General features: G+C 44.7%; 1 pseudogene across 1 annotated transcript; it reads right to left on the bottom strand.

The window, feature by feature from the left end:
- Positions 1-6919: 6919 nt before the first annotated feature.
- LOC125116966 (40S ribosomal protein SA-like) lies at positions 6920-8152 on the bottom strand (annotated as a pseudogene). The gene is made up of 2 exons (XR_007132453.1): positions 8046-8152; positions 6920-7654 (listed from the first exon to the last, which is right to left on the bottom strand). The product of XR_007132453.1 is annotated as a 40S ribosomal protein SA-like (transcript).
- Between the last annotated feature and the right edge of the window lie 2642 nt (positions 8153-10794).

Here is a 10794-nt window from a genome sequence, read left to right as displayed (position 1 = left end):
TGAGGGGATGTAAGAACAAAGGAAGAGCAGTCAAGAAAGGATAGTTGAGCAATAAATACAGTGCTAGTTCCTCCTCAAGGGATGTACATAACAATCTGATACGGAACTTTTTTTTTTTTTGGTCTTTTTAGGGCCACGCCTGCAGCATATGGAAGTTCCCAGGCTAGGGGTTGAATCGGAGCTGCAGCTGCCAGCCTACACCATAGCCACAGTAATTTGGGATCCGAGCCATGTCTGCGACCTATACCACAGCTCACGGCATTGCCAGATGCTTAACCCACTGAGCGAGGGCAAGGATCGAACCTGCTTCCACAGGGATGCTGTCGGGTTCATTACCACTGAGCCACAACAGAACTCTAATATGATACAGAACTTTGAGCTCTGCAGGAACTAAGGCCTTCACCCAGGTGGAGAATGGTAACTACTTGCTAAGACTACTCACCCGGTCTTAAATATTAAGGAATGTAGATGTTGAGCTTTTCTGACCCTTGTGACTCCAATCAACTAAAGCTTGGACTCCGGCAACTTTCGTCCCAGTTCAATACTTTAGTCTCTTTTGCTTAAGTCTCTTCCACTCAAGCCCTTTCAGGAATATGCAAACACCAGCCCAAACTGCTTCATGAATATGCAGGTGCACTTAGTTTAAAAGGTGCTCAGGAGTTCCGGGTGTGGCTCAGTGGGTTAACGAACCTTACTAGCATCCATGAGGACAGTTTCGATCACTGGCCTCGTCGAGTGGGTTAAGGATCTGGCGTTGCCATGAGCTGTGGTGTAGGTCGAAGACATGGCTCAGATTCCGTGTGGCTGTGGCTATGGCTGTGGCTGTGGCGTAGGTCAGCAGCTACAGCTCTGATTTGAGCCCTAGCCTGGGAACCTCTATTTGCCACAGGTGCGGCCCTAGAAAAGAAAAAACAAAACAAAACAAAAATGTACCAAATTTTGCTGTTCAGGGAGACACTGCTTTGGGAAAGATCCCTGATCTTCTCCTTACCTGCTGCAAATAAATCCTTTTCCTGCTCTTTAGGTCAGTTGTGTCTTTTGGCTCAACACACTCTAAGAGGCGAACCCAGTTTTCAGGTAACAATGCAACACAGAAAACTAACATATGGCCTGTAAATATTTTAGATGTGATTTAATAAAACATGCTGTAATTATGGTATGGTAATAATCCATACAGAATCTAGAAGAAATTACTTAAAATGTTTATCTGTAGGTTTTTTTTTTTTTTGCCTTTTCTAGGGCCACTCCCTTTGCATATGGAGGTTCCCAGGCTAGGGGTCTAATTGGAGCTGTAGCTGCTGGCCTACGCCACAGCAACGCCGGATCCTTAACCCACTGAGCGAGGCCAGGGATCAAACCTGCAACCTCATGTTTCCTAGTTGGATTCGTTAACCACTGTGCCACCAAGGGAACTCCTTACCTGTGGGTTTTATCCAGTGTCAAAACTTTTGAAAAATTTGCTACTCCGAGGAAACTTTTTAGTTATATTTTAAATTAGGAGTTCCTGCTGTGGCGCAGTGAGTTAAGAACCTTGTGTTGCCACAGCTGTGGTATTATTATTTTTTTTCAAACCTGTGTCCTCATGGATTTTTTTGTTAGGAAATGTTCATTATCTCCATATTTACAGATTCACGGAGTTTCCGCGGTGGTTGAGCAATAAGGATTAGGATTCCGATTCATTTCCACTGAGCCACAAAGGGAATGCCCCATTAATTCATACTCTTAAACAGTGCATGTGCTTTTCTGTCCAAGGAAGAAAGTACTTGAATTGAACATTTTTTTTTTTTTTTTGCTTTTTAGGGCTGTACCCGTGGCATGTGGAGGTCCCCAGGCTAGGGGTCTAATTGGAGCTACACCAGCTGGCCTACGCCAGAGCCACAGCAACGCCAGATCCGAGCTGCATCTGTGGCCTACACCACAGCTCACGGAAATGCCAGATCCTTAACCCATTGAGCGAGGCCAGGGATCGAACCCGCAACCTCATGGTTCCTAGTCGGATTCGTTCCCACTGTGCCGCAACGTGAACACCCAAATTGAACATGTTTTGAGGAGAGCACTTTATTTTGTAAATTAAACTTCAGGACTTGGAGATGTGTTACCTGGCACTTGGTAGGCGGAAAACAAATAAGTATTGCAATAACAACAAAAAGAAAAATCAGGAGTTCCCGTCGTGGCTCAGTGGTTAATGAATCATACTGGGAACCATGAGGTTGTGGGTTCAATCCCTGGCCCTGCTCAGTGGGTTGGGGACCTGGCATTGCTGTGAGCTGTGGTGTAGGTTGCAGATGTGGCTCGGATCCCACCTTGCTGTGGCTGTGGCGTATGCTGGTGGCTTCAGTTGTGATTGAACCCTTAGCCTGGGAACCTCCATATGCCCTGGGGGCGGCCCTAGAAAAGCCAAAAAAAAAAAAAAAGAAGAAAAAGAAAATCAACCAAAAATAAAATAATAATGAGTGTTGCAGTGAACTGATTCTCAGGACATAGCATATACATATTGCAGAAATGAGACAGTTTAAGAAAATCCTGAAGAAGTTCTGGGACACTTCTAGGGGTTGGGGGCTGGGGAGGGCAAATGTACCTAAAAACAAACAAACAAACAAACAAACAACAACCACCAAGGGGATAGAAAGAGGCAGATCTGCATTGCCTGATGCTTGAAGGTTATCGCTGGATGCTGCCCTTCAACCTGAGATTTGTACTCCCGCAGGGCAAAGGGTAGGGGGAGGTTTGTCCTTCCCTCACACATTCCTTCCCTCAGACCAAAGGGAGCTGGACACGGGAGACACTGGCTAACCAGGAATCACAGGAGGATTACATCCAGAGGGCAGACATCCCAAAAGCAGGGGTGGGGGGGGAGCTGGAGGGCGGTTGATTCTAGGTCGGCATTAAGACCAAATGGGAGACCTGGGGATTGAGAAGGTATAGAAATCTAAATCTTAATGTAGCATCTTAAAGTTTACTTTAAATAACCCAATAGAAGGAGATGGCAGTTTCTAGGGACCTTATTATGCAAAAAGGCTCAGTGAATCTTTAAAGGGAGTCATTTTAAAGATAGAAGAATGGAATCCAGGTTGAATTGGGCAAGCATTGATCTCCAACCTTGGCTTCTCTCTGGGGAGCCCTTAAAAACCTAGATGCTAAGGCCACACCCAGACTGATTACGTAAGAATCTCTGGGGGTTGGACCCAGGCATCAACAGTTTTAAAGCTACTCAGCTGGGTTCCAGCGCAAGAAGCCGCAGTGAAAAGCCTTTTGGAGAGAGCTGGCACCTTAACCTTCCAGGCAGATACTCATTGCATTTATGTTAATATATTCTATTTGTAAGTCAAACTGTTTGATAAGAGTCTGTGATAAGAACTCAAGCATAGATATATTAGGGCATAATTGATATTTAGGGCATATAATCCATGAGTTATGTAGAAGGTATATTTCTTTCTTGGTTGGCTTTCTCCCTTTGCTTTCTTTTAAACAACAGAAGTTTTATTTATTTATTTATTTTATTATTATTATCTTGTCCTTTTGCCTTTTCCAGGGCCGCACCCGTGGCATATGGAGGTTCCCAGGCTGGGGGGTCTAATCAGAGCTGTAGCCGCTGGCCTATGCCACAGCCACAGCAACTTGGGATCCAAGCCGTGTCTGCAACCTACACCACAGCTCACAGCAACGCCAGATCCTTAACCCACTGAGCAAGGCCAGGGATTGAACCCGCAACCTCATGGTTCCTAGTTGGATTCGTTAACCACTGAGCCACAACAGGAACTCCAAGAACAGAAGTTTGTTTTTTTTTTTTTTTTGTCTTTTGTCTTTTTGCTATTTCTTTGGGCCGCTCCTGCGGCATATGGAGGTTCCCAGGCTAGGGGTCGAATCGGAGCTGTAGCCACTGGCCTACGCCAGAGCCACAGCAACGCAGGATCCGAGCCGTGTCTGCAACCTACACCACAGCTCACGCCAACGCCGGATCATTAACCCACTGAGCAAGGGCAGGGACCGAACCCGCAACCTCATGGTTCCTAGTCGGATTCGTTAACCACTGTGCCACGACGGGAACTCCTCCAGAACAGAAGTTTTAAATGAACTAAACAGCACTTTGAGAATTGAGAGGCTCTAACTTAATCTTTCTAGGTTTTCAGGTTTTTTTAAAAATTTCTATAACCTCAGAGAACTGCTCCTCCTTTAATGTTGAATAGTGGGAGCAAGGAGTGTGTTATACATAACAATGGAAAGAATTTTCTGGAAGAAGTCAGATCACCTGGCTTGGTGACTTCTCTGGACATGGACTCTAGTCTCATGATAAAATGCAGGAGATGGACTAGAAGATTTATCAGTTTTGCCTCTCCTCCACATGGCATGTGAAAGTATATGGGGGTATTTTCTATAGTCACAATAATTGGAGACCATGATTGGCAGTTACTGGTTCAGAGCACCACAAATGTTGACTGTCTTGCATTGTATGAGACAGTCTTTTTTTTTTTGTCTTTTTTTGTTTTTTAGGGCTGTACCCGCGGCATATGGAGGTTCCCAGGCTAGGGGTTGAATTGGAGCTGCAGCTGCCAGCCTACACCAGAGCCACAGCAACACTAGAGCTACAGCAATGCCAGATCCAAGCCGAGTCTGTGACCTACACCACAGCTCACCACAGCAATGCTGGATCCTTAACTCACTGAGGAGGCCAGGGATCAAACCCGCAACCTCATGGTTCCTAGTTGGATTTGTTTCCTCTGTGCAGGAACTCCTGTATGAGAGTCTTATCTATATTACCCAAAATATGTGTTGAGAAACACTATAAAACGATTCTGTGAAATTTACTAGCATGGCCTGAGGTTCCTCATTTTGTGATATATCATAGACTGTCTTCCAGGAAAAAGCTTACTGCATTTAAATTACCTCACTTAGAAAATTATCTATTTATGTCAGACTGCTTGCTTTAGTCTGTGATAAGAACTCAAGGATAGACATATTATCAGGGAATACTTGATATTTGAGGTCTATATTCCATAGGAATATAGACCTCAAATATCAGATTTATTAGTCTTTTCCCTTCCCATTTTTTCTTAAAAAGCAGAGTAGATTTAGATGAGTTAGTAAGCATTTCTCTATGAAATTCAAAGAGCTTGATGATATTTTATTCTTCCTTAGTAGTAAGTAGAACTCATTTGAATTTGGGAAACTATTCCGGACTGAATGTTTGTGTGCCCCCAGAATCATATATTGAAGTCCTAACACTCAATGTGATGGTATTTGCGGGTGGAGCCTTGGGAGGTAATTCGGCTTAGATGATATTATGAGGGTGTAGCCCCCATGACAGGATTAGTATCCTTTTAGCAAAACTTTTTTTTTCAAGGCCACACCTGTGGAATATGGAAATTCCCAGGCTAGGGGTCGAATTGGTGCTACAGCTGCCAGCCTATACCACAGCTACAGCAACGCCAGATCCAAGCCGCTTCTTGACCTATGACCTACGCCGCAGCTCTAGGCAACTCTGGATCCTTAATCCACTGAGCAAGGCCAGGGATTGAACCTGCATCCTCATGGACACGTCAGGTTCTTAACCTACTGAGCTACAACAGGAACTCCAAAACTTCTTCCAGGAAGAGAGACCAGAGCTCCTTCTCTCTCTGAAGACAGTGAGAAGGTTGTCTCCTGTAGGCTGGATTGATGTCTCTCACCAGCAAACCAAATTGGCTAGCACCTTCATCTTGGACTTCCCAGCCTCCAGTACTCTGAGAAATAAATTCCTATTGTTTAAGCCACCCAGCAGCATAATATTTTGTTATGGCAGCCTGAGCTGCCTAATACAGAAACTAAGGCACTAAAATTATACAGAGAACACTTCTGTGGCAAGGTCGATATTTTTAGTATTGTGCTTCCTAGCCTAATGTTTTATCCACCAGAATTCTCAGTTATGGTAATTAAGGAGACTATTTGCTAAGTGTAGTTTCATCGTCAAAATTCTAGGGCCCTTGCCTACTCTAAGATTCTGTGTTGTTAAAAGAAAATACAGTGGAAAAAATACAAATGTCCATCAACTGACAAATAGATTTAAAAATGTATGGAATACCAAGTGAAAGAAGCCTGTCACAAAACCCCACTAATACTATTCCATTTATATGTAATGTCTAGAAAAGGCCAATCTAGAGAAACAGAAAGTAGATTGGTGGAGTTCCCATCTTGGCTTAGTGGAAATTGGACCTGACTAGTATCCATGAGGAGGCAGGTTCGATCCCTGGCTTCACTCAGTGGGTTCAGGATCCAGTGTTGCCGTGAGCTGTGGTGTAGTTTGCAGACGTGGCTTGGATCTGGCATTGCTGTGGCTGTGATGTAGGCTGGCAGCTACTGCTCCAATTAGACCCCTAGACTAGGAACCTTCATATGCCACAGGTGCAGCTCTAAAAAAATACCAAAAGAAAAAGAAAAAAAAAGTAGATTTCTGGTTTTTAGGTCTGGAAGTTATGGGGGTACAGGGAAGGGGTACTAAAGGGTATAGGTTTCTTTTTCTTTTTTTTTCTTTTTTTTTTAGGGCTGCACCCGTGTTATACAGAATCAGAGCTGTAGCTGCTGGCTTACATCACAGCCACAGCAACTCAGGATCTGAGCCGCAGCTCATGGCGACTCAGGATTCTTAACCCACTGAGCAAGGCCAGGGATCGAACCTACATCTTCATGGATGCTAATCAAGTTCATTTCTGCTGAGCCAGGATGGAATCTCCCCACACAAGAATCTTATTAATGTTTATTAAGTGGCTATTTTGTGGGGATGATGGTTAGCAGGACTCTTTGATTTCCTATATTCCAGTAGAATTTGGATTTTAAAAGTATTTTCCCAGTGTGGTGCAGCAGATTAAGGATCCAGCATTGTCACAGCTGAGGCTCAGACTGGATCCCTGACCTGGGAACTTCTACATGCCATGGGTGTAGCCAAAAAAGAGGAAAAAAAAAAGTATTTTTTTTTTCAATTTTAGAAATCTTATGTTCCATCAACTAATTTCCATTTTAAGAGTTTGTGGAAGAACAACTTAAGACCACTCAGTGGTTGTTCCTACCCATTCAGTGGCCTGAGCAGTGGGAGCTGCAGACCAGTCTTCAGTGGTGGGCTGAGCACTCCAGTCTTCAGTAGGGAACTGCTGGATGGGCACAGAGGGCACCTGCATGCCTTCAGACCAGTCTGCCACCTCAGGTTGAGTACCAGTGAACACAGGAGCTGGAGCAGTCAGTTCACCCTGAAATTCCTCCTTGGTCACAGTCTTCTTAGCTGCTGCCTGCTCTCCCTTTTCAATCTCTTCTGGATCTCTGGAGAAGAAGAGATGAGGCATAACCTCCTGTGAGTGTTTATGGGAGATGGTGCCATGAATGTGCACAACTTCCTGGGCTAGCATCCACCACATCAGACCCACTGAGTGAGCTCCTTTGTTGTTGCAGGGGATGAAAGTGTTCACATAATGCAGTCTGTGTTACACAGAGGAATGGAAGGCAGGTTAACGTAAGTCTCTCTGTGAGAGGCCGGTGGTCACCCCTGGGATCAGTAACCACCAGAAATCTTGGCTCCCAGAAGGCTGCCTGGATCTGGTTAGTGATGGTTCCAGGAGTGAAGTGGCCAGTGACAGGAACAGCTCCAGTGGCAGCAGCAAACTTCAGCACAGCTTGCTAGTCAGTATTCCTGGAGGATATGACATTGACAACAACTGGGTTTTCAATGGCAACAATGGCACGAGCCACCAAAGTTTCTCCCAGGTTCTCCTTAGATTTAGTTATTTATTGCCTTTTTTTTTTTTTAGGGCTGCACCCATGGCATATGGAAGTTCCCGTGTTAGGGGATGAATTGGAGATGCAGCTGCCGGCCTACACCACAGCCACACCAGATCTGAGTTGGCCCTCTGAGACCTACACCACAGCTCACTGCAATGCCGGATCCCCCACCCACTGAGGCCAGGGATTGAACCTGCGTCCTCATGAATACTAGTCAGGTTTATTACTGCTGAGCCATAATAGGAACTCCTCTCTTCAGATTTATGATGTAGATGCCATCACTTTTCCTTTTGTAGATGTACTGTTCCATTTGGAAGTCAAAGTTGGTACCACCTAGGTGGGTTCCTACTGCAAGGAATTTGAGGACATTCTCCTTTTTCCTTTGCAGGACATCAAGGGCTCCAGACATTGTGAAAGTTTCCCTTTAAGTTACAATGGGAATCAAAAACAATGCCATATGGACCCCTGTCTGGGCAGTGAGGAAAGGTGAAAAAAGTATTTTAAAGTGCAGTAAAGAAATATGCTTCAGGAGTTCCCGTAGTGGCACAGTGGTTAACGAATCTGACTAGGAACCATGAGGTTGCGGGTTCAATCCTGGGCCTTGCTCAGTGGGTTAAGGATCCAGCGTTGCCATGACCTGTGGTGTAGGTTGCAGACGTGGCTTGGATCCCGAGTTGCTGTGGCTCTGGCGTAGGCTGGAGTCTACCTCTCCAACTGGACCCCTAGCCTGGGAACTTCCATATGCCTCAGGAAACGGCCCTAGGGAAAAAAAAAAAAGACAAAAAAAAAATGCTTCAAAGAGAAACAATTTCAATAGTTTGTAGTAGGAATCTAGGAAAGTGACTAGAAGCTTGATGATTCCTTTGGTTCTAGTCCCTCTAGTGGAGGTCATGGGGTAGTGCTGGGTGCCTGAGTCCAAGCACAGGCATCCCATTCTGAGAGCTTAAAATATTTTATTTTTTTTGTCTTTTTTCTTTTTCTAGGGCCACTCCCACGGCATATGGAGATTCCCAGGCTAGGGGTCCAATCAGAGCTGTAGCCACTGGCCTACACCAGAGCCACAGCAACGAGGGATCCGAGCCGAGTCTGTGACCTATACCACAGCTCATGGCAACACCGGATCCTTAACCCACTGAGCAAGGCCAGGGATGGAACCTGCAACCTCATGGTTCCTAGTCAGATTTGTTAGCCACTGAGCCACGATGGGAACTCCAGAGAGCTTAAAATGGCTTTAATCCAACTCTGAAACACTCAAAAGTTTGAATTCTTGAAATCATGTAATCCTTGCCAAATGGTGGGTAGGAAAAACACCAAAATCATCACAGTGATTGTTACAGTCACCTACTGTATACCATAAAGCAGGGGCCAGCAAAGTCTTCAGATTTTACAATTAAAACTTGAGGAAAACGCTCCAGTATGGTTGTCTTACGACCGAATGGCTTAAGTATCCAGGCCCTGGTCACCATCTTTTCTGTGCCTTTGCTCAGGCCAATACGGCCCCATCTTCTCTCCATGTGGACAAGCTACATCTTCCACCCCTTTTGGTTAGCTCACTCCTTCTACATTAGCTTTCCCAATAATTCACTTTGCCTCCTCAACTCATACCTTGGCACTTCCTGACCAGGACAAAAACAGCTGACATTTAGGGGGCTGTCACTGGGTACCAGATACCACGTTAATTAATATTACCTTGTTAAGTCCTCAAATCAACCCTGTTAGGTGGTACTGTTATCACATCATTTACGCAGATGGAAAAGGTTAATCTGAGGCATCAGGCTATAAAGTAGGATCAGGGCTGGTAAGAGGGAGCTTGGAGTTGAACTCTGACTCTAGACCACATGCATTTAACCAGTAATTGATACATGAATATAGTTATTTATTTGGATAGATATTGAATATATAATCAGTGTAGATCATGGGTCATACACTCAGATGGTACAGGACCAGAATGTGAGTATGGAGAACTTGATATAATAGCTTTTATTTTCTCAAAGGACTATGTCCTCTCTTGTTCTTCTTGAAACATAGGGTCTTCTTGCTCCATTTTTTTGCTGTTCCACATTTGATAAAAATAGGGATCAAAAATATTTCACTTATGGAGTTCCCGTCGTGGCGCAGTGGTTAACGAATCCGACTAGGAACCATGAGGTTGCGGGTTTGATCCCTGCCCTTGCTCAGTGGGTTAATGATCCGGCGTTGCCGTGAGCTGTGGTGTAGGTCGCAGACGCGGCTCAGATCCAGCGTTGCTGTGGCTCTGGCGTAGACTGGTGGCTACAGCTCCGATTCGACCCCTGGCCTGGGAACCTCCATATGCCGCAGGAGCAGCCCAAGAAATAGCAAAAAGACAAAAAAAAATTCATTTTCCTTTTAAATTTATCATAAAAATATAAATAATAATGCCTGGCAACTGACACTTGACCTCCATATCAGAGAGCAACTGTGAGATAAGAGCCTGACAAACGCAATAGCACAGGCCCCATCTAAAGGGGCATATTCTCAGCTCAGCTCCAGACAAATGTTGCTATTGGGAATGGTAAGTGAATCCCAAGTCATCAGATATTCCAATTTCTCAAGAGGAGGTAGAAGCCTAGAATTTTATGCAACATCTCCCAATTTAAAAATGCTGGCAGTGAGTTCACAACCTTTTAGGAACATGGCTTGGTAGGACTGATTTGATTGGTGGGTCACAAGTTCAATCTTGTCTCTTTAACTGCAGTGCAAGCTCCTTGTGAGGAACAGCTAAAACATTTCTATCTCTCACAGCACTAGGCATAAACCGAGTACTCAAAGATTTTTGCACAGCCACGAAGTTGCTCATGAGTATTATTCTAGATTTAGACTTCGATTCCTTTTGGCAAACGTTTATCTGGCAAGGTAAATGTTTTACAGAATCATATGTATCAGAGTTCCCATAGTGGATCAGTGGAAACAATCTGACTAGTATCCATGAGGATGCAGGTTCGATCCCTGCCCTTGCTCAGTGGGTTAAGGATCTGGCATTGGCATGAGCTGTGGTGTAGGTCACAGATGTGGCTGGGATCTGGCGTTGCT

This window comes from Phacochoerus africanus, chromosome 15, assembly GCF_016906955.1.
Source record: "Phacochoerus africanus isolate WHEZ1 chromosome 15, ROS_Pafr_v1, whole genome shotgun sequence".
NCBI classification, from domain to species: domain Eukaryota; kingdom Metazoa; phylum Chordata; class Mammalia; order Artiodactyla; family Suidae; genus Phacochoerus; species Phacochoerus africanus.
This window is presented reverse-complemented; position numbering and strand designations above follow the sequence as displayed.